The sequence below is a fragment of the Palaemon carinicauda genome, chromosome 12 (genome assembly GCF_036898095.1).
Source record: "Palaemon carinicauda isolate YSFRI2023 chromosome 12, ASM3689809v2, whole genome shotgun sequence".
In the NCBI taxonomy this organism is placed as follows: Eukaryota; Metazoa; Arthropoda; class Malacostraca; order Decapoda; family Palaemonidae; genus Palaemon; species Palaemon carinicauda.
Window position 1 is genome coordinate 11,916,124 of NC_090736.1, and position 24,509 is coordinate 11,940,632.

The 24,509-nt window shown below is 45.6% G+C and overlaps 1 protein-coding gene across 1 annotated transcript in view; it reads left to right on the plus strand.

Annotated features, from left to right (window-relative positions):
- Positions 1–2,336: 2,336 nt before the first annotated feature.
- LOC137650515 (uncharacterized) overlaps positions 2,337–24,509 on the plus strand; it is an 87,746-nt gene continuing 65,573 nt past the window's right edge. The window contains exon 1 of the mRNA XM_068383735.1: positions 2,337–2,376. The gene's annotated coding sequence lies outside the window, so the exon portion shown is untranslated. The remainder of the gene's footprint in view (positions 2,377–24,509) is intronic.

Consider the following 24,509-nt stretch of genomic DNA (forward strand, 5'->3'; position numbering starts at 1 on the left):
TCGGGTGGAAAGATTTAATAATACAGTACACTATATATATGTATATATATATATATATATATATATATATATATATATATATATATATATATATATAGGCTATATATATATATATATATATATATATATATATATATATATATATATATATATAGGCTATATATATATATATATATATATATATATATATATATATATATATATATATATATATATATATATATATATATATGTATATATACAGTATGTGTGTTTGTGTGTGTGTATTGAAAACATTAGTGGAAAGCATTGATCCAATCATTTTATTAAGGTTTTTAGCCACTGAAATAAGAGAACACCGGTGGGTTTAATTCCTGATTTGATAAGAATTGCAGGGAAAAGTTATCAACAAGGTATTAAATTTCCCCTCCAATAAAAATAAAATGTAAACAAATAGATTAGACAGAATAGTAATGGAATTAATTTTATGATATTTGTACTGTATATCATTGAATCTTTCTACTCATAGGTCACACATAAAAGAAACTCTATAAAAAGTTATTTTGCTGAAGATTGTCCTTTGTGTCATTAGGAAAAGCTTACTTATTGTAGAAAAAAGATAGAAGATTCTGCCAAAACTTGTGATTGTTCATACTTAGTAAGAGATGTAAAGATTTTACAATGAATGCAGAAAAAAAAGAGGTGACGTCTTCATGGCAAACTTGACCATGTATACTTATATTTATCTATTTCCTTTTCTCCTTGTTGGCAATTTGATGCCCTGTGGGTTATAGTAAAGTACCTATAGGTACTCTAGATTATAGTATCCTGCTTTTCTAACTAGTGTTGTAGCTGAGATAATAATAATAATATATCATCTTAATAGTCTCCAACCGTACCCCCCCCCCCCTCCCCCATTGGCCCCGGGCGACCGAACTATACACTTTCAGGCGCTTAAGAAAGTAGTTCACTCATGCGTCATTGCAACAAATTTAGTTCAATCTGAATTATATAGGCGCCCTTTCGTGGTCTCATTTTTTAGGCAAATAGCACTATCATAATCACGAGATTTTAATGAATTCTTTCTGTGATTGTATAAAGGGAGATCTAGAATTCTACGTTCACACTAATGGCAAAGGATCTTCAAGTTCAAGAAGAAAACTCAAAGACTATATACTGAAGGAAGATAGGAAGGCTCAGGCTTTTAACCCACAAATGAGTGTGCTATGAAAAGATGCCAGATACTCCCATGCGAAACGAATGGCTCCATCTGTTGAGCGAGCAACCAAACATTCAGAGCGGTAATGCTTACGGGTATATAGGATGGAATTCGATTGTAAACTTTGCGACATATTTGTTCATAATTTGCATTACTATGTCAGTATATTTTGATCATATATTCATGATATTCTTAAATTTTAGGTAACTAAATTGCAAATTATGTTTCTCAGTCTATTTTTTAGAAATTCAATAGCTATATCTCTTGTGATTTAGTTAATTTTCTTGCAAATTTAAGTATTGTACAGTATATTACAACCATTTTTAAATGTTCTGTACAATACCACATTCGAATAAATTAAAACATACTGTATATCTGATTTGTTAAACTTAGCCACAAATGCTTATGTGTAGGCATACATTTAATTGCAGTATGTAGGCCACTGTAAGATGGAGAGATATTAGGTGTATAAAAACACAATTGTATTTTATTTTTTATTGAAATGGAAAAGCATGATGCACTCATGTATAGTTTAGTATTATAAACTAATAAATGTATAAATGTACAATCAGAAGGATCAAAATAACACAAAATTGTATCACACACAAAAATAATCAAACGGGGGTTGGAAATAGCCAACAAAAAATGAAAACAAGAGAGATTTACTGTGGATGCCTTACCTTAATCTTACATCCAATATCAGTGGGGCTTACTCATTAGCAGCACATACTGCATGTATTATACTGTTTGGACTCACCGTTCTTTGTCCTTAGGGAACCTGTGAAATACCAAATGAGGATCGGTTTCTTTTTGTTTATGGCACACAACACACTTGTGTGACTTCTTTACTGTCGGCGCCATTTTTTCGTTTGAGTCAACTATCAAATTCTGAATATAAACAAACAGACGACAAACGATGTATAGCTACAACGCCATCTGAAATTGGAGCAACCAACTATTGGGTTCACTTTGTAGTTGCCAGCTAGCGTATTAACATTCTATTTTGAGCTTTCCTATCTTCCTTCAGTATGTATATAGTCTTTGAGAAAACTGTACACAAGGTCATAGTTGGTCCTGGCTGGCGTCATAAGACCAATAGTGTAATTTTTAATGTTTGCTGCCTAAGTGATTGAAGAAATCATCTTGCTTATCGGGAATTGTGGCAAATTTGATCGTAGGTTAGTTATATTACATGACACGTTCATTGGGAAAATTATCTTAGTGGCATAACAACCCGCCATTTCTTAGCTCTGATCGATCATAAACTAAGCCTCTCGATTAGGGTGTCGTGTGTGAAGTATCCCTTGTGATTACCAAATTTTGTTATAGTAACCCTTGTGATTAGCAAAGTCTGAAGTCAACCTTTGCTACGCTTAAAGGTTTGTTGGATTAACTGGTCCATATATTAAAGTATGACAATTCGGGCTGGGTCACTTATATGTAGGTAATTGGGTCCCCAAGTTTTTGTCCACCAAAATACTCCGACAATCCAATGGTCAAAGATCTTGCTTATAGCTCTTTGGTTTTCCAGCTAGGGTTGTAGCTTAGTAAGTAATAATAATAATATAGCTGTCATTCATGTATGCTGAATGTAGTCCATCAAGTAGGTGAAGGTCACTGTCGATGCTCGTTCTATCAGGGTAGGAAGGCCGCCAGGACAAGCTCAGTATAGAGAAAGGGCAAAGCACGGAGATGGATTAAATGGTAACATCCACTTATAGACACGTTGCTGTAGATGTAGAGCCCTCCACATGCTGGGAAAACATAGAATAAAACAAACTAATACATTTATGAAATCTTGTAGATACTCTTAAGCCTACTATACTTTTTTTTTTTTCAAAGTTGGCAATGAACTCTTTAACATCAGGGTGTAAAGGAACAGCACAGAAAACCTGAAAAATTATTTATGGTGGGACAGAGTAGCTTGTGTAATAGAGCGCTCATCAATAAGAATAAAAAAATTTGGGAGCCTTTGTAGGGTGACGACCAGATCCGTTTTCATTCATAGAAAATGGGAATATTATAAAGTGGGGTGGACTGTGGCCGTCATTCTAAAATCGAGTTCGTAGAAAACTGGAATATTCTGAACTGTGGCCGTCGTTCTAAAAACGATTTTGGCGGGAGAAGCTAACTTAAAAAACCCACCTAACCTATGCTATAAGCTGTATCCTTACCCAGGGGGGCTTCGCCCTCCCGGACCCCCCCCCTTACCTACTACGGGAGCGAGAAGATTCGTGGCCGGAGTAAGAACTCGAGCCACAAATTTTCAGGTAATTTAGGGTTTTCGGCAAAAAACATAAAAGTGTGCGTTTAAGCACATATTTAAGATCCGTAGACCATATCCAAACGTTTTTATTCTATACAAGATAACAGTCGGAGCGATAATAAGCAAATTAGGACGCTTGGCCGTAGCGCTACAAACTACCCAAAATTTGAAATATTGCTAACCTTACCTTTTGGATTTTGTCTAGATATAAAGACAAACTCTAGAGAACCTGCTTTATGTCCTGTAAGTTTTTGTATAAAAGGACTTACCGAGAACAATTAAAAACTTTAAACTAACCATCTAGGTACCAGCGCCTTGTGTTCGCTAATGTTTCAAACTAGTGGTACGTTTCAAAAAGCAAGTGGTGCTTATCGCCGGCATTGTCTCCCCTGAAGAAGCCCAGTTGGATAAAATCTAAAGTCAACTGCAGTTGAATAATTGAATATAAATGTAATCAAATATTTAAAATAGTATGAATGTGTGTAATATGCAAATCAAAATGCAGTTCTTTCACTTGTTCCTTTATTTGTAAGACAAAATACGAAACAAACACTCAACATTGTGATATGAATTTGTTAACTAAAAAGTTACAATAAATATCAATTGTTCCTACATGTCATCCAATCCTAAGACTTATGTTAGGAGTATGACTTCAGCGAAACTGGAAATGGCGTTAAAACTTTAAACGAGGTACAGTATTGTAAATAGTAGTCCTGTAGCTGGCAGATATCAGGTTGGTCCTGCACACTCATCAGGTAGTGTAGCCTTTGTGACTTTGCCTGCTATTTTAATTTTTTGCTTTATCTTTCAAATTACTGTAGATTATTGGTCTTGTGGACAGTCATGTCCAAGAGATGTTACAATTGTTTGTTCCGTAACTGAAATACAAACCACGCTATTTACATGGGGTAATTACTTCGGCATAGCTGAATGACGAGCCATTAGAATTTTAACGAGGGTTTACTACCCCACCGCAAGTTAGCGGGGGTTAGGGAGGGATAGCTTGCTACCCCCTCCCCACACACACACACACCAGTGAGTGCTTCACTTTACTTTTGGCTCGGGCGGAGAACAGACCTGTCTGGTCTTTCCCTCGCTTTGACTGCCATTAATCTGTTTTTGGTTTTTCTTCCTCACAGTGTGTTTGAAGTTGGCCTATACTGATTATGCGTACATGCCCTGGACTTCCTGGCCGCCCTTGTGGGACTTTTATGTCGGCGGTCGACACCGATCCCCACACCTTGTGTCCTCATTGTAGGGGCCAACGGTGTGATAGCGGTAATGTATGTATCGAATGTAGAGAGTGGTCTACCTCTCAGTGGGAGAGGTTTGCCCGGCGCAGGAAGAAAACGTTTAAAAGGGATCTTTCTCCTTCAGAGGTTTCTTTGAAGAGAGAAAATTCCAAGACTTCTTCCGTAGCCCTTTCCTCCTCCGAAGCTCCCCCTCGAGCGGTCTCTTCCGAGAGGCCGGCGAGTGGTAGCGTAGACCGTATTGCTGTTGACCGTTCCCGGGGTGTGGGAGAGGTAGTTGCCTCCCATAGCGAGGCAGCTGCCCCTCCTCCCCCTGAGGAGGGTACGAACATTGATTTATCTGTTAATAACAATGATTTAATGCACCTTTGGGCTTCCTTGGGGCTGCAGGGTTCGCCCTCCAGGGAAGCCCTGTTTGACATGATCAAACTTGGTGCAGCTGTCAAACAATCGCCAACTACAGTAGGGATAGATCCTCTGTCTGTTGTTGACGTTGTTGTGACGGAGGCATCTCGTGGGTCTAGTCAAACCCCATTCCTGTTGCTGAGGTAGCTGAAGGCTTAGTTTCCCCTTCCAAACATCTTTCGAGGGAGGAACTAAGTCCTACGGTCTCTCCTGCCGGTAATTCTCCCCCGCGGGGGAGTTCACTCACAGAGACTCCTCTTTGGAGGCCCTACGATGGTCAGCTCGCTGACCCCACGGCCCCTCGTGGGCGTAAAAGGCGGAAGGCTCGTCCTCCCCTTCGCCGTAGAGGTCTTCCTTCCCTTCACAAGGGAGTTAGGAGGCGCCTCTTCGGCTCGTCATCCCCACAGTCCTCTGCGGAGGAGACGACTCGCCGTTCGCCGATCCTGCCAGCTACCACCTTAGTCCTCTCCGGGGATCGTTCGCGATCCCCTTCGGAGGAAGGTCGTCCTTCGGGACCCTGTGACCAGTCTCCCTCCAGACCTGCTGACCTGCCGTCAACCTTCGAGGATACTGATGCGCTTTACGCGCCCCCTGAACCTGCCATTGCGCCGGTCCCTTCGGGGCATAAGAGACTCGAGCGCAAATCTGCGCCTCTTGCCCTTAAGCGCCAGGTTAAACCTGCGCGACCTCATGCTGCTGCTGCTGCCGTTCCAGTCTTAGCGTCACAGCGCTCACCTGCGCGCATGCGCACCCCTGTTCCTGTTACGCGCCAGGGTTCCCCTGCGCGCCCACATCCTTCTGCGGCCAGCAGTTCCTGATCTAGCTCGCCTGCGCACACGCGCCCACCTGCGCCCCAACGTTCTCCGGTTCCTGCCACGTCGCGGGCGGTCCAAGAGGCTCCTAGGTTAGCGCACAGGCGCTCACAGGTACCTCTGGACTCACAGCGCCCTTCTGGAGTTGAGCGCGGGGCGCGCCCATCGCGCGCAGTTCCTGACAGCGCACACGCGCTCGCCAACGCGCCAGCGCACTTCTATATCTCAGCGTGCAGTCCAGGAGGTGCCTAAGTTAGCGCACGGGTGCTCCCAGGTACTCCTGGACTCTCCTTCCAGACCGCGCAATCCTGCATGCGCTCCTCCAGTCGCGCGCGACGCTCCAGTTTCTCTCAAGGCGCCCCATGCAACCCAACAGTGCACACCTGTGCGCCCTAATGCAATCGCGCGCCTTGAGCGCCCATCACAGAAGCGCACAACTGCGCGCCCACAGGTTAATATACCTGCTCAAACGGCTCAGCGCCCACCTGCGCTCCAATGCGCAGACCCACCCTCACGCTATCCCGAAGCTGCGCACTCGCGCCCTCGTCCGATTCTTCCTGATACGCGCCCACGCGCCACTACTCTCTCGCGCCTATCAGTACCGCTTCAGGATGCTGCGCCCCTTCGTATTCAGCCTCCTCACGATCCAGCTCCTGCGCGCCACACGCCCTCGCCATCTCCTACGCGCCCGCGTTATCTCCTGCGCGCCATCGCGCCTGTGCCATCGCCTACGCGCCCTCGCACCCGCTCCACCAACCTCTCACGCCTGCTCCACCAACCTCTCACGCCCGCGACCATGCACGCGAAATTCCTATGGCACACGATCCTTTCGCGCGCCATCCTGGACAGGGCCCATCGCGCGACCTCCAGCGCGATCATCGCCAGGCGGACAGGTCATCATCTCGTTCCCCTCCCCGCAAGCGCAGATCAGCGCGCTCGCCGGAGGAGAGGCGGTTCCCGGACAGGTCTAAAGACTCTTGTTTCAGCTTCTTTTCAGGCAAACCCTCGCTTGTTGACTCCTCTAAGGGATCGAACGATCCCCTTCCCTCCAGAGGGAGTGTCTGACAGCGCGACTGTCGGCCAGCAGCCCTGGTTCGGGACCCTGGTCAGAGCTCTTGTGCAGGCTATGAAGCCCGTCCTCTCTGACGTGGGTCACAAATCAGTGGCGGCTTCCTCCCCCCTGAAGAGGAAGAGAGGAGTCCCCTCCGTGGAGACACCTCCGAGGGCTATCCTGTCTCCTCGCAGATCCTTGCGCAAGGCTCCTTCCCCCCCCCCAGACTTTCTCTCCCTCCCCTGCGGATGAGGTTTACCCATCCTCAGGAGAGTCTGACGAGCCGGACCGTTCCCCGATCGCACCAATGGGGGAAACTCCTCCTCTCCCTGAGAAGTCTTCTCGTTCAGGGGTGGAAAAGAGCCTGCACCCATCGTTACTGGAGTCCTGTATCCTTCCTAGGAGGGAACCGAAGGACTCTAAGACGATTCCCAAGTCGTCGGCAAGGATCAGACAGGAGCCAGCTAGACCTTCCGAGGATGTCCACGTGTCCCCCCAGGAAGAGCCACTGGGGACAGGAGATTTTGCTGCCAGTCCTTCAGGAGGAGAGCACCAAGAGTCAGAACACGCGTTCTGGCAAGTCCTGACCCTCATGAGGAACCTCAACGGGATTCCAGACCCAGAGATTCCTCCTCGTGAGGGTAAGGACACGGTCTTGGACCGTGTCTACGGCACCCAGAAACCCTCTAGGGTCAGTGCAGCTTTGCCTTGGTCTCAGGGGATGAAGAGTGCCTGGGACAAGGTCGAGGGCTAGCTCTCTGAGCTTGCCTCCTCCAGTAGATCCAGCGCCGGTAACAAGCTCCTCCCTCCTCCTCGAGTCCATCAGAGGAGGTACTTTGAGATCCTGGAGGAGTCTTGTTTGGGTCTTCCAATTCACCACTCCGTGGAAGAACTCACTGGGGGAGTCCCTCTAGAGAGACACTCCAACCGGCACGTGTCCTATTCAGCTACTGAGATCCTAAGCCAGGAGAAGGTGGCGAAGTGTGCCATGCAGGCAACTTCGTGCCTTGACATCTGGCTGGGGTTTCTGGCATCCTGGTGCGGTCTGAGGACCTGTCCAAAGAAAGCACCAGGAAGGCACTGGAGACATTCTTGCTCTCAGGCACGCGGACCATCGAGTTTCTTGCCCACCAAGTCTCGAGTTTGTGGGCCAATACGATTCTCAAACGACGGGACGCAGTGGCTGAGAGATTCCACCAGAAGGTCCCCAGTTCGGATATTAGCAGGCTCAGACACACTTCTGTGCTCGGTAAGAATTTGTTTGAGCCTAAGGACGTCGAGCTAACCGCTGAGAGGTGGAGGAAGTCCAACCAGGATTCCCTGATCCAAAGAGCCCTGACATCGAGGCCCTACAAACCTCCAGCAGCCCAACAGCCCCGTCCGGCTAAGGACACAAAGAAGACAACAGCAGCAAAGCTGAAGGTGTCTAAGCCCTTTCCTGCCAAGAGCAGAAGGAGCAAGAAGTCCTCCAGGGGAGGTAAGAACCCTAGAGGAAACGGCTGAGGCCGCAAACGCTAGGGTTGGCAATCCCCCTGCATGTCCACCAGTGGGGGAATGCCTACAAAGTTGCGCGGCAAGGTGGCAGCAACTCGGGGCAGATACCTGGACGATTTCCGTAATCGGTCAGGGTTATCGCGTCCCGTTCACAGCTTCTCTACCTCCCCTGCCAGCGAATCCAGTGTCGTTGAGGTCTCTTGCCATGGGATCGGCAAGAGGGCAAGCCCTTTGGGCAGAAGTCCAGACCATGTTGAAGAAGGACGCTCTCCAAGAGGTAGTGGACAGGTCCCCAGGCTTCTACAGTCGACTCTTTCTTGTAAAGAAGGCGTCTGGAGGCTGGAGACCAGTCATCGACCTCTCAACCCTGAACGGGTTTGTCAAACAGACTCCGTTCAGTATGGAGACGGCAGACACGGTCAGACTTGCAGTGAGACCACAAGACTTCATGTGTACACTGGACCTGAAGGACGCGTACTTCCAGATCCCAGTCCATCCGTCTTCAAGGAAGTACTTAAGATTTTGCCTAGACGACAAAATCTACCAGTTCAAGGTGCTGTGTTTCGGTCTCTCCACAGCCCCTAAGGTGTTCACCAGAGTGTTCACCCTGATATCATCGTGGGCTCACAGGATCGGCATCCGTCTCCTTCGTTATTTGGACGACTGGCTGATCCTAGCGGACTCGGAGGCAACACTTCTTCGCCGCTGAGACAAGACAAGCTCCTCGAACTTTGCCAGGATTTAGGGATCATGGTAAATCTTGAGAAGTCCTCTCTGCAGCCCTTTCATAGACACCAATCTCCACAAAGCCTTCCCATCAGACGACAGGATAGCAAGGCTGAGGAAGGTCGCGAGGTCTTTCCTCAATCGAGAAGAACTCCCAGCCCAAACGTGGTTGCGTCTCCTCGGCCACCTCTCCTCCCTGGCCCGTCTCGTTCCCAACGGTCGCCTCAGATTGAGATCTCTCCAGCGGCGACAAGTCCCGGTGGAATCAACGACACGATTCCCCGGACACTTTGGTCCCTGTGGGTCATGCGGAACGGACAGACCTCCAGTGGTGGGTGGCAGACGAGATCCTACGAAAAGGAGTGGATCTTCTCGTCCTTCCCCCGGATTTGATGTTGTTCTCGGACGCATCAAAGAAAGGGTGGGGGGGCCCACGTTCTGAACCACAGGACCTCAGGCCTGTGGTCAGAATCAGAAAAGTACCTTCACATAAACCTGCTAGAAATGAAGGCCATGTTCCTGGCACTTCAGAAGTTCCACCAAGTCCTGGCGGGCCACTCTGTGGTGGTGATGAGCGACAACACCACGGTGGTGGCTTATATCAACAAGCAGGGAGGTACAGTGAACCCTCGTTTATCGCGGTAGATAGGTTCCAGACCCGACTGCGATAGGTGAAAATCCGCGAAGTAGTGACAGCATATTTACCTATTTATTTAACATGTACTGTATATTCAGACTTTTAAAACCTTCCCTTGTACGTAGTACTGTTAACAAACTACCCTTTAATGTACAGAACACTTAATGCATGTACTACAGTACCCTAAACTAAAACAGGCACAAATATTAAAGGCCATTTTATATCATGCATTTCCTAAACACGCCAAAAAGCACGATAAAAAATGGCAACCAATGTTTTGTTTACGTTTCTCTGATCATAATGAAGAAACAAACGCATTTTGTGTACACATCTGTGTATAGGTTAGTTTTTGCATCGATTATATTGATTATACAGTATGTTGATTTTGTTATTACCAATGTTTTACTTAATTTTTCTTAGGACTTCCAAATGAAATGTTTTTCTTTATGACGCCGCCTGAAACGACGGCGTCATAAAGTACGCTCAGTAAACAACCACGCTCATTAAACAAAGAAGGCATTTAACGCGCATGATGAAAGTGATAAATAATGATATTACTGTAAAAGCTTTTAGAAAATGTTATTACAAATATTATTTACCGGATCTATATAAAATCATACAGTACATACTGTACGTAGCAAAGTGGGAAAACAATTTACGAGAGAGAGAGAGAGAGAGAGAGAGAGAGAGAGAGAGAGAGAGAGAGAGAGAGAGAGAGAGAGAGAGAGAGAGAGAGAGAGTGAGTGAGTGAGTGAGTGAGATATATTGATTGATTTTGTTTTACGTACGTAAATGTAAATTTTAAACAAAAAAAATATGATAGGTTACAACATGTATACTCTTCAGACTTTTAAAACCTTCCCTTTAACTTAATGCATACAGTACTAAACTAAAACAGGCACAATTATTAAAATGTTAGAATATTAAAGTAAAAAATAAAGATTGTTACTGTACTCACCACGAAAGAAGTTCAAGAAAAACTTGAATGATGATGGCGATGAATTTGCTGCACAGTAGAAATGATGATGATGAAGCTGATGATGTCTTCTTCTGTGCAGCCAATGATAGTATTTTACGTCTCTTCAGACGGAGGTGTCTTTTCCTGGGACACCTCTTCAACTTCTTCAATTTCTTCCGAAGGCGTACTAGCAGGAGGAACTGGCTCTTTTTTGCGAGGCTGGAAGAACATTGTGATCGGAAGTTGCTGCCGCTGCTTCTTTTTTCGCTCGAAGAGCATCCTGTAGGGAGTCATGTCTTCATCGATCTTGTTGCAGAATTTCATAGACCGAACCATATCCTCGTCCCACTCTTGCAACATTTCTTTCACCTCCTTTATATGGTTGCAGACCTTGGCAAGCCGTTCTAATGTTAAGCCCGTTTCTTCGACATTTTCTTGGGTCTCTTCCTGTGTTTCGCTCTCTTCTTCACTGGCCGATTTTGTCAGGTCTTCTAGGTCAGTTAGCGGCTGGGAATGGCAGTCCAACAACTCGTCGACGTCTTCAGTCGTCATGTCGCCATACCCGTCACCTCCAATTATGGCAGCCAACTGCACAGATTTGCGTATTGCAGAGTGTTGGATTTCAGACGGAGTAAATCCCTCGTCGTCGTAAACAATCTGGGGCCACAACTTCTTCCAGCTCGCATTCACGGTTGCAGGTTTCATTTCTTGCAGTGCCTTCTGAATGTTCTGCAGGCACGTGGCTATGGTGTACTGCCGCCAGTACGCCTTCAAATTAAAATCTTCATCTTCATCTTCTTGGGCAGCATCTACACACGCAACGAGGTCTGCCAAGGTATTCTTCATGTAGAGGGCCTTGAACGCCCTGATAACCCCTTGGTCCATCGGTTGAATTAATGACGTGGTGTTGGGTGGCAGGAACTCAACCTGAACGCCCTCACGCGACAGGTCAGTTGCGTGTCCACCAGCGTTATCCATAAGGAGAAGGATCTTGAATGGCAAGCCCTTCTCTAAGAGATATTGACTGACTTGCGGGATGAAACACTGGTGGAACCAGTTGGAGGTCAGCATCTTCGTAATCCATGCTTTTGGATTATGCATCCAGTACACGGGAAGGAGATTCTTATTCTTATTTTTCAAAGCGCGAGGATTTTTCGACTTGTAAATAAGCCCCGGCTTTAGCAAAAATCCAGCAGCATTGCCACACATCACGAGGGTGACGCGATCCTTGAATGCTTTAAAGCCAGAGGCTTTGGCTTCCTCTTTGAACAGGAAAGTTTGCGACGGCATTTTCTTCCAAAACAAGCCGGTCTCATCCATATTAAACACTTGTTCCGGCTTGTATCCACCTTCGGCGATAATATTCTTGAACGTTGGATTCGTTGACTCCAAAATGGCGGGCTGCGGCCGCGTAACTTCTACCGTCTTTTAACATATCGAGAAGCGTCACCTTCTCAGCAATAGTCATCATCTTTCGGTGGCGTTTAGGCTCACTACCAGCCTTAGTAGAAGCAGAATGCTTGGGAGGCATTGTACAGTAGGGTTTAACAGAAAGTTCAACTTAAAACAGTCACGCACAGCACAGATTAAAGTTCACAATAACTTAACAACATCTACACAGCGATACGGCGGGAGACAAAGTGACCGCGAATACGTAGATGCTGCGGGTTGGAGATGCGGGCAAAACACCAATCACAGGCTAGATAACAAAACTCGGGTTCTGATTCGTCATCTATCAGCGCTTGAACCAATCACAACCCGTCTTATATGCTACGTAGGTTACCAATTCAAAGTACAAGGTACCCCACGTATACAGTAATAATAATAATAATAATAATAATAATAATAATAATAATAATAAATAATGATAATAATAATAATAATGATAATAATAATAATAACAATAATAATTTTAATAACAACAACAACAATAATAATAATAATACAGCTTTACGTATGCTATTTTACGCTTGTTTTGTTGTAGGATATGTCTCTCTCTCTCTCTCTCTCTCTCTCTCTCTCTCTCTCTCTCTCTCTCTCTCTCTCGTACGCTTATTCGAGATGTGATTTTTGCAACAAAGAATATTATTGGATGCAGTACTACGTACGTATACATACAAAAGATTCATGGAAAAGATGCACATCCATTACATTTGTAGTACAGTAGTAGCCATCAGCAGCCTTACACCATTCTAATATGGTATGACTGCATCTGATTTGCGTTTCATGTTCGATTTTATTTTACTACGTACTGTATACAGTACTGAATTATCGTATGATCACATTCTCTTTTCGTGTTTTATTTCTTTCTGTGCTGAATTATATGTCATATGTAATGCAATGAACAATCAGTAAGAGCAGATATTACTAATTACAGTATTAATGGAATTACAGGTAACGAAATATCGTATTTGGGGTCTTCAGATATCGCGGTATTTTCGAAATTTCCTGAAAATCCGCGATATGTATATATATATATATGGGTTATGAAAATAACCCGCGAAGTGGTGAATCCGCGATGGTCGAACCGCGAAGTAGCGAGGGCTCACTGTACCTTTTCAGAACAGCTATCCCATCTTGCCGTAGAGATTCTGAGATGGTCCGAAGTCCACTCGATCACACTAGCGGCTCGCTTCATTCCAGGCAAAAGGAATGTGCTCGCCGACAGTCTGAGCAGAGCGACACAGATAGTGAGTACCGAGTGGTCTTTCGATCCTCAAGTAGCCAACAAAGTCCTGACTTTGTAAGGTTCCCGACGGTGGATCTGTTCGCCACAGCGCTGAACTTCAAGCTGCCGCTGTACTGCTCCCCAGTCCTGGACCCCAAGGCTCTCTGGCAGGATGCCTTCCAGCAACGGTGGGACAACATCGATTTGTATGCCCCGTTCTGTCTGATGAGGAGGGTGCTCAACAAGACCAGAATATCGGTCAATCTATCAATGACCCTGATAGCTCCGCTATGGCATCACGCAGAATGGTTCCCGGACCTTCTGCAACTCCTCATGGAGGTTCCGAGAGAACTCCCTCCACGTCACGAGCTACTCAAACAACCACACGCCAACATCTTCCACAATGCTGTAGCTTCGCTTCGGCTTCACGCCTGGAGACTATCCAGCATCTCCTCACTGAGAGAGGATTTTCGCAACAAGTTGCGAACAGGATGTCTGGTCACCTGCGCAAGTCATCCGCAGGGGTCTACCAGGCGAAGTGGCGAGTCTTCTGTGGTTGGTGTCGTGGAAGGGGTATCTCTCCACTCGATGCCACTATTCCAGCAATAGCGGAGTTCCTCGTGTATTTGCGGGAGGAAATGCGCCTTTGTCTCGGCAGTGAAAGGCTATCGCTCAGCCTAAAGTCTTGCCTTCAGGCTTAAAGGAATGGACATTTCTTCCTCGCTGGAACTTTCCCTTCTCATACGAAGTTATGAACTTACCTGCCCTCAATCGGAAGTGAGACCTCCTCCATGGAACGTGGTTCGAGTTCTCAGGTCTCTGAAGAGACCTCCCTACGAACCATTACGCCAGGCTTCAGATCGCCACCTTACCTGGAAGACGGTTTTCCTGCTAGCATTAGCCTCGGCCAAGCGAGTCGGTGAACTGCATGGTCTCTCGTACGACATCACCCATTCAAGGGGATGGGGGGAGGTAACGTTCAGATTCGTCCCTGAGTTTGTTGCCAAGACTCATATTTCGGGAGTGCCGGACCCTAGGTTCGACTCTTTCCAGGTTTCGAGTCTTCGTTCTGTAACAGATGACCCAGACCATCTCCTGTGCCCAGTGAGGAGTCTGAGGTTGTATCTTAAAAGAACAGCTGCAGTTCGTCCCCAGATGCAAGCCTTGTTCGTGAGCACTGGGAAAACGAAGAGGAGGGTCACCAGGAATACTACCTCGGCCTGGATTCGCAAGGTAATACATCTGGCCTTAAATCCTGACCCTTCTCTGTCACGTCGCCCTAGAGCGCATGATGTTAGGGGCATAGCTACGTCCCTGGTCTTCAAGAAAAATTATTCAGTGACGCAGGTCCTACAAGCCGGGGTGTGGAAGCGTCAGACCACCTTCACGGCCCACTACCTGCAAGACATGACACACAGGAGGCTCGATACGTTCTCTATCGGCCCTGTGGTGGCTGCACAACAGCTGGTCTAACCTCAGGCTCCTTAATGGACAAGTAGCAGAAGGTTGAGGGCATTGTTACCCGATTTTAGTCTGCGTGAATGAAAAGATCTGTCTGGCCGTTATTCTTTTCTTCATCCTCTCCTCCCTTGGAGAAAGCAGCATCCTGGGTTCTCTGCACAGCTGACCTTGAACCACGGCAGGTAAACCATGCTCCCTTGTGTTCCTAGTATTAAGTGTAATACTGTCATGTCCCCATACCCTGACGAGGTGGTATTGGGAGAGTCCTAGCCTAGATTTCCATCTGAAGAACTCCAGGTCAACTTCTTAGGACGAGTCACTTCCTCACCTTCACACACAGCTTATGTAGGCCGCAGCAGTTACACAGCATGCTAGTGAGGAGCAGGGACTCCTTATTTCTTGAATACTTACAGACTCGAATATGGAGTCCTCGGGCAAGCCAAAGCCAGTATGGCAGGGACTTACCTCCCTTCCTAAGGGTTAAGTCACCCCATGTAAATAGCGTTGTTTTGTATTTCAGTTACGGAACAAATGACAAATTCGTAGATAATTTGTATTTTTCCTAACTATACAAACCTTAGCTATTTACACATATTTGCACGCCAGCCCTGTCCCCCAGGATAAGTCCTACCTCTAAGCAAAGTGAAGCACTCACGGGTGTGTGTGAAGGGGGGGGGGGGGGGGTTTAGCAAGCTACCCCTCCCTAGCGGGGAAACCCTCGTTAAAATTCTAATGGCTCGTCATTCAGCTACACCGAAGTAATTACCCCATGTAGATAGCTAAGGTTTGTATAGTTAGGAAAAATACAAATTATCTACGAATTTGTCATATTTGGGTTTGTTCTGGCACCAAATACAAACCTTTCAGCTATTTACCATGTGCTGTAGATACATTTCGGTGACAGCAGAAACTAGCCGCAAAACATTTAGTGAGGTGTTACTCCCCTCCACTGGTTAGCAGTAGGTAGACCCACCACTCTGCTCACACATGTAGTAGCCAACAGAAGTCACTTTGTAATTTGGTTGGGAGGAGAGCAGACATTGTTGGTTTTCCTCCCTGTTTATGGTTTAAGAACCATAATAAAGAACCAACTGGGATCAGTACTTAGTCCATTAATTTTTGATATAGTATTAGATGTTATGACTGAAGAAGTTAGGGAGGTAGTGCCTTGGGACTTATTGGTTGCAGATGATATAGTTTTATGTGGAGAGAAGGGAAGACTTGAAAATTAAGTCAGAAAGGTGGAGAGGAGCACTGGAGGAATGGAATGAGTATAAGCAGGTCCAAGACAGGAGAAGAAATATAGTAGCCAAGTTTAAGTTCCTGAGATCCATAATCGGTGCTGGCCGGAAGTAAGGAAGAAGTTAAACACTATATACAGGCAGGCTGGAACAACTGGAGAGCGGCCTCTGGAGTCTTTGTGACAGAGTGCCGCTAAAATTTAAGGAAAAATTCCACTAGACGGTCGTAAGGACAGCAATGCTCGATGGTACAGAGACAGTAAGCCTCAGGAAAACTGATGAGAAAAAGATCCATGTAGTAGAAATGAGAATGTTTAGGTGAATGTCTGAAGTGACAAGAAAGGGTAGAATTAGGAATGACTACATCAGAGGATCAAGAAAAGTTTTTTGGAAATATCAAAAAGTGTAAGAAGGAAGATTGAGATGGTATGGACATCTACAGAGGAGGGAGGAAAATCATGAGGGGAGACATAATATAGGAATTGAAGTTCAAGGTAGAAGAAGGGGAAGACCAAAGAGAAGATGGAGGGACAGTATACAGGAGGACTTGAGAGAAGGGAATTAATGAAGCTGAGGCGCAAAATAGAAATGGATGGAAAAAGCTCGTTCGAAACGGCGACCTCATATAGAAATGGGAATAAGCCAGAGTAGAAGAATAAAGAACCAACTTGCATAAAAATTTTGATTTTCTTTTTCCTTCAATACAGAAGGGTTTCCGTGAGTGTTACAGTTTACTGTAAGACACTTTCCTACTTCTTGCTTTCATTCCTATAACTTCGTTGTAAGAATGAGAGTAGAGGCTGGCAGAATTAACCTGCACCAGGTGTATGCCGACTTTCCCTTCTGAGAGAGAGTTGCTCTTCACCAACCACTGTCCAGCAATCTCCCTGCTTACAGGGAGGATTGCCGACAAAAGAATAGATGTTGATCGCCGTTTCCCACCTGTGGGAGAGATGGTCTTCGCCTAATAATTACCCCTTCGATGGATTCCTCTGAAGGGAATAGATTCGTCCATTCCCCGCAAGTTCTACGGAGCTTGACAGAGAAGGAGTTAGGTGCCTGCGTGTAGTACCTACTCTTCGCCATTGTACCCTTGGTACATATCAACCTTCTTGAGCAATTTCCTCTGAGGTCATTGCCGCAGATGGTGATGCCTGCCCAAATGCTGCCTTTCCCATCGTGCCCCAGGGTAAGAGTCTCTTGAACATCGTCTTTTTGGTGTCGTTGCCGCAGATGGTGATGCCTGCCGCCTCTTCCATCAATGAGTCAGAGACACAACAAAGCTCTTGGAACTTTGAGGCCAAACACTTTGTGATGTGACTCATGGTTTGTAACCTCTTAAAAAGGGAGGTACCTCTTGTAGACTATATCCTTTCAGGGTTATTACCTACATTGTACCTCTTTGAGACACAACAAAGTTCATGGAGCGCTATGAGGGACTTGAGCCTCATGGTTTCAAACTCGTACAAGGGAGAAACTTCTGTCCTTTGACAAGAGAATGACGAGCCTAGCACGATTATCCCTCGCCCAATGAGGTTATGGTCCAAAGAGCTCAGAGCTCTAACGTCTACGAGCTTACCTACTCGCTTGCCCTCACTAGGAGTTCAATGCCCACACAGCTACGTGCTAGAACTATCTATAGCCTCAACATACAGTTGAGGGAGTTTAGTGCATGGTCCATCCTTAACGCTTAATACCTGACTCGTCCACTGGGGGCTTGTTGTATAGCGCAAGTACAGTGAGAACATTGCAGATCTCAATTCGATGCATCTTATTACAGTGAACCCTCGCTACTTCGCGGTTCGACCATCGCGGATTCACCACTTCGCGGATTTTTTTCATAACCCATATATATATACATATTGGTAATAACAAAATCAACATACTGTACTGAATAATCAATATAATCGATGCAAAAACTAACCTATACACAGATGTGTACAGTAAATGCGTTTGTTTCTTCATTATGATCAGAGAAACGTAAACAAAACATTGGTTGCCATTTTTTATCGTGCTTTTTGGCGTGTTTAGGAAACGCATGATATAAAATCGCCTTTAATATTTGTGCCTGTTTTAGTTTAGGGTACTGTAGTACATGCATTAAGTGTTCTGTACATTAAAGGGTAGTTTGTTAACAGTACTACGTACAAGGGAAGGTTTTAAAAGTCTGAATATACATTTTTAAATATTTAACTTAGCCGGTGAATATATAATAGCTGACGCTCCGGCGGCTCGACAGAAAAACACAAAAACTCGCGAGCGATCGCTATGAAGGTTGCGGGTGTGCCCACCAGCGCCAACTATCGGCCAGATACCGCATATACATGTAAACAGCTCCAATTCTTCTCTGTCGGTCTGATCGACAAGACGTACCATTACTCGCTGTTAACCTGGAGTTTTTCAACAGTCTTGGTGAAGTACTTCCTTTTGGTTTGAGCTTTCGCAGTGCAGGTGTTTTATCGTCAACTTAAACTCTTGAACTCTTTTTTGGATAGATTTAATTGTTGATGACTTTGGATTGTTTTTTGGACTTTCTTTGACTTTTCAAAATGGCCGACCCTTCCCTTAGTACGGAAGTGTTTTTTAGGCTTTTAGCAATTATCTTATCACGTTATAAATTGTTGTTGTTAATTATAGATTTTCCTCTATATATTTTATATCTCACCCGCCTTTATTAGGCCTCTTCGATTAGCTTTCCATTTATAATAAACATCAAGATAAATTTTAATGATTTGTTTATATGCGGCCTTACCTATTCCTCCCCTAATCCGAGAGTAGGCGGTCCTAACTTGGAAACCGAAGTTAAACAACGTTGAGCCCTTTCAACTTTTATTTTCGTTAATAACTCTTACAGAGCAAATGATTTAAAACTTATTAAATGAATATTTTTTAGTAGATATTTTATGAAAGATTTTCTTTGAATAGTCTTAGTGCTGTTTCAAAGATGAACTAACGTTTGGTTTATTTATGCTACGCAGTTTGCGCTCTATCGTTACGATAGAGAAAGAGAGAATCACGGTTTCACTTTGCAGAAAGAGTAAATCGATTCTGACGTTTTGTTCATTCTTCTTTCAAACTGAAATGTTTTAAATACTAATTTAAAGGAACTTGTTAATTTTCAATTTCTTAGTCCTTTCAGTTTTTTCCTTTGATCAAATAACCTGTTTATTGACGAAGGGTAAGTGGGCTTTTCTCTTCTGTGTGAAATCAAGAGAGAGAGAGAGAGAGAGAGAGAGAGAGAGAGAGAGAGAGAGAGAGACGGAGAGGAAGAGAGAACGTTCCGATCTTTATTCTCGTCCTAAGCGAGTAACGTTGTTCTCGAGTCAGTTTTTTTACTCTCGTCCCAAGTCTCTGTACGGGGAGAAAGGATTAAACGTTTTTAGTTTTTATTCTCGTCCCAAGGCACTGTACGGTGAGAGATTGAAAACGTAGTTTTTAATGAACTAGTGTTTAGTCTCCTCCCCAGTCAATGATCCTTTTAACTTTATATATTTCCGTTTTATTCGATATATATGTTTACTGTTTTCTTGCTTGTATTAATGTGCTTACATTATACGACTTATTTCGCAATTATAACCTTTTGAGGTAGGGGAGAATTGCGTGCTTCAGGTAGAAATCAGTTTTTATTCATGCCTAATGTGAAATTATTGAAAAATTCGATTTCAGTGAAGTAAGTGCAAAAACAGAAAATTGTAGTGATAAAGTGATAATTGCGCAAAGTGTTATCAGTGTTGCGACAGAGGGTTCGTCTGTTCGTGCCTGTCGTTCGCGTAGTCCGAGACCTCTTGCAAGCTCCCGTGCCCCAGGGAGAAGTAATGTCGTAGGACTTATGGGTTCGAGAGGCTTTAACCAATGAACAGACGTTCCCTCTATGGTTTCAGGCGTGTCTCGTCAAGACCGCCCCTACCATAAGACGAGCGAGACGGTTTTCTCCTCGTCATCCGAAGGCTTATCGCGTAAGAAACCGTGGAGCAAGGTTTCGAGACCCTTAAAGCGAAAGTCAGTCCCTTCAGGACAGGTCCAGCGTCCTGGTTGTAGCCATTGGGACAGCTCTGACCCTGTGCAGTCATCGGAAGACTGCTCGACGCCTAAACAGAAGCGTAACACAGGCTCCGAGAGTCTTAGTGTAGGCAAGGTTTTGCAGTCACAGACGTTAGCCTCGTCTCTTACCGCACCCATTCCCGTTGATCCTAAATAGGTTGTACTGCAAGACATGCAGAATAAGCTTGCCTCTCATATGGAGGACTATTCTGCTGAGCAGGTTCAACAAAGTCACGTCAATCACGTTTTGTAGAGCCTCACTCGATGCAGTCCTGTGTTGACTTTCAGCCGCTTGTGGACGTTCAGCCGCTGCCTCTTGCTCTTGTTGACGTTCAGGACGTTCGCCAACCAGCGAAGTTGAATTGTTTTGACGTTGAGCGTCAAGCACCGCAGTCAAGAGTTGTTTTGACTGCTCAGTCTAGGCAGTCAAGGCAGTCTCGAGTTGACGTCGAGCGTCCTCCCGCACCTGTTGTTGTTGCTGGTCAGTCCTTTAAGCAGTTACATGACGTATCTTCCTTGACTGCTACTGATGCTCCTTTGCGTGTGGACTCTGCTTGTCAAGCATTGCCACCACAGCAGGTCTCTCCCTTGCTTGAGACTCGGCAATTGTCGGACGAGGTTCCTTCAGATGAGGAAGTTGCTGATCCCCCTCCTACTGATATTCCCTTGTGGACTCTGTCAGACGGAGAGGAGCCTAAAGCTGCTCAGCCCTCTATGGACTTTAAATAAATCATGCTGATTTTTAAGGATCTTTGTCCGGATCATTTTGTAACTGCTGCTCCTCGTTCGCCTAAACGTCAGAGTTTACACTAGGCCTAGCTACTTCGAAGCCGTTGTTTTCTAAGCTAGTGCTCTCTCGCTCTTCTAAGAGAGCTTTACGTTTGCTAGGCAACTGGTTGATCACCAGGAGGAGTTTGGGGGAGACAGCCTTTGCTTTCCCTCCTTTTAAACTGGCTTATAGAGCGAGCGTCTGGTATGACACGGGAGAAGTTCTCGGCTTGGGAGTTCCTGCCTCTGCCCAGATAGACTTCTCAAACCTCATAGACTCTCCCTGGCGCCTGGCTATGAGACGCTCCAAGATTTTATGGTCGACTTCAGAGCTAGACCATCTCCTGTTAGGAGTTTTTTCGAGCGTTTGAAGTTTTGCTGTACAATTATGTCATGCATAAACAAGGCTATCAGGGATGGCTCCAATAATCTAACAGCCACGTTCTCTGCAGGAACAAGACTATCAGGGATGGCTCCAATGATCTGGCAGCCACGTTCACTGCAGGAGTACGTAAGAGGCAAGTGCGCTCAATGTGTTCATTGTCAAGACAAACTTCACGATGAAGTCTACCAAGCTGTCTTGACAGCATTAATGGAAGGCGACTGGATGGTCTCTCTCGACCTTCAGGATGCATACTTCCACATTCCTATACACCCGGATTCCCAACCGTTTCTGAGGTTTGTTTACAGGAATGTGGGGTACCAGTTTCGAGCCCTATGCTTTGGCCTCAGTCCTGCTCCTCTCGTGTTTACGAGGCTCATGAGGAATGTGGCAAAATTCCTCCATCTATCGGGAATCCGAGCCTCCCTGTACTTGGACCGACAGGCTTCTCAGAGCATCGTCCAGTCATCGCTGTCTGCAGGATCTACATTGGACGTTGGGTCTGGCCAAGGAGTTGGGACTTTTGGTCAACCTAGAAAAGTCCCAACTGATCCCATCCCAGACTATTCTATATTTGGGGATGGAGATTCGCAGTCCAGTTTTTCGGGCTTTTCCGTCTGCCACCCAAATAGAACAAGCCCTGCTCAAAGTCCAACTAATGCTGAAAAGAGAACGTTGTTCAGTCAGGAGTTGGATGAGTCTCGTAGGGACTCTCTCATCCCTGGAGCAGTTTGTCTCGCTAGGGAGGCTACACCTTCGGCCTCTCCAGTTCCATCTAGCCTCTCACTGGAACAAGGACAAGACGTTAGAGACGGTATCAATCCCAGTCTCCGAACCAGTAAAGGCATGCCTGAAATGGTGGGACAGCAATATCAGTCTGAGAGAGGGACTATCCCTAGCAGTCAAGAACCCAAACCACGTGTTGTTCTCAGACGCGTCGGATTTGGGTTGGGGTGCGACCCTGGACGGTCGGGAATGCTCAGGTCTGTGGACCTCAAGTCAGAAGAGCATGCACATCAACGGCAAGGAGCTATTAGCAGTCCACTTGGCCTTGATGAAATTCGAAAGCTTTCTTCGAAACAAAGTGGTAGAGGTCAACTCAGACAACACCACAGCTTTGGCGTACATCTCCAAGCAAGGAGGCACACACTCCCTCACGCTGTACGAGATCGCAAGGGACCTTCTCATATGGTCAAGAAATCGAGGCATCTCCCTGTTGACGAGATTCATCCAGGGGGACTTGAACGTCTTGGCAGACTGTCTCAGTCGGAGGGGTCAGGTGATACCCACGGAATGGACCCTCCACAAGGACGTGTGCAAGAGTCTTTGGGCGACTTGGGGTCAACCCACCATAGACCTCTTTGCCACCTCGTTGACCAAAAGGTTACCAATCTATTGCTCACCAGTCCCAGATCCAGAAGCAATCCACATAGACGCGTTTCTACTGGATTGGTCTCATCTGGACTTATATGCATTCCCACCATTCAAGATAGTCAACAAGGTACTGCAGAAATTCGCCTCTCACGAAGGGACAAGGTTGACGTTGGTTGCTCCCCTCTGGCCCGCGAGAGAGTGGTTCACCGAGGTACTTCAATGGCTGGTAGACATTCCAAGAAGTCTTCCTCTAAGGGTAGATCTCTTACGTCAGCCCCACGTAAAGAATGTTCATCAAAGCCTCCCCGCGCTTCGTCTGACTGCCTTCAGACTATCGAGAGACTCTCAAGAGCTCGAGGCTTTTCGAAGGAGGCAGCCAGTGCGATTGCGAGAGCTAGGAGAGCTTCTACCATCAGAGTATACCAGTCGAAGTGGGAAGTCTTTCGAGACTGGTGCAAGTCAGCATCTGTGTCCTCTTCCAGTACCTCTGTAGCCCAAATCGCAGATTTTCTTTTACATCTGAGAAATGTTCGCTCCCTCTCAGCTCCCACGATTAAGGGCTACAGGAGCATGTTGGCTTCAGTCTTTCGTCATAGAGGCTTAGATCTTTCCAACAATAAAGATCTCCAAGATCTCCTTAAGTCTTTCGAGACCTCTAAGGAACGTCGTTTGGCAACTCCTGGATGGAACTTAGACGTGGTCCTAAGGTTCCTCATGTCAGACAGGTTTGAGCCATTACATTCAGCCTCCCTGAAGGATCTCACCCTCAAGACGCTTTTCCTAGTGTGCTTGGCTTCGGCTAAAAGGGTTAGTGAAATTCATGCCTTCAGTAAGAACATCGGCTTTTCTACAGAAAAAGCCACATGTTCACTTCAACTTGGTTTCCTGGCCAAAAATGAACTGCCTTCTCGTCCTTGGCCTAAGTCCTTTGATATACCTTGCCTGTCAGAGATCGTAGGCAACGAACTTGAAAGAGTGCTGTGTCCAGTTAGAGCTCTTAAGTTCTACTTAGCTCGTACTAAGTCCTTACGAGGTGGATCTGAGGCATTATGGTGCTCAGTTAAGAAACCATCATTGCCTATGTCAAAGAATGCTTTGTCATATTTTATCAGATTTTTAATACGAGAGGCTCATTCTCACTTGAATGAAAAAGACCGATGCTTGCTTAAGGTTAAGACGCACGAAGTAAGAGCTATAGCAACTTCCGTGGCCTTTAAGCAAAATAGATCTCTGCAAAGTATTATGGACGCGACCTTTTGGAGAAGCAAGTCGGTATTCGCGTCATTTTACTTAAAAGATGTCCAGACTCTTTACGAGGACTGCTACACACTGGGTCCATTCGTTGCAGCGAGTGCAGTAGTGGGTGAGGGTTCTACCACTACATTACCCTAATTCCAATATCCTTTTTAATCTGTCTCTTGAAATGTTTTTTAATATTGTTTTTTGGGTTGTACGGAAGGCTAAGAAGCCTTTCGCATCCTGGTTGATTTGGCGGGTGGTCAAAGTCATTTCTTGAGAGCGCCCAGATTAGGGGTTTGATGAGGTCCTGTTGTATGGGTTGCAGCCCTTGATACTTCAGCTCCTGGGAGTCTTTCAGCATCCTAAGAGGATCGCTGGGCTTCGTGAGGAAGACAGACTAACAAGGCAGAGTAATCGTCTAAGTCAACTTCCTTACCAGGTACCTATATATATTTGGGTTTTGTTATGATATAACTGTCAAAAACTCTAAGCATATACGCTGTAAACTTAATTATTTCTGGTCTCTACCCACCACCAT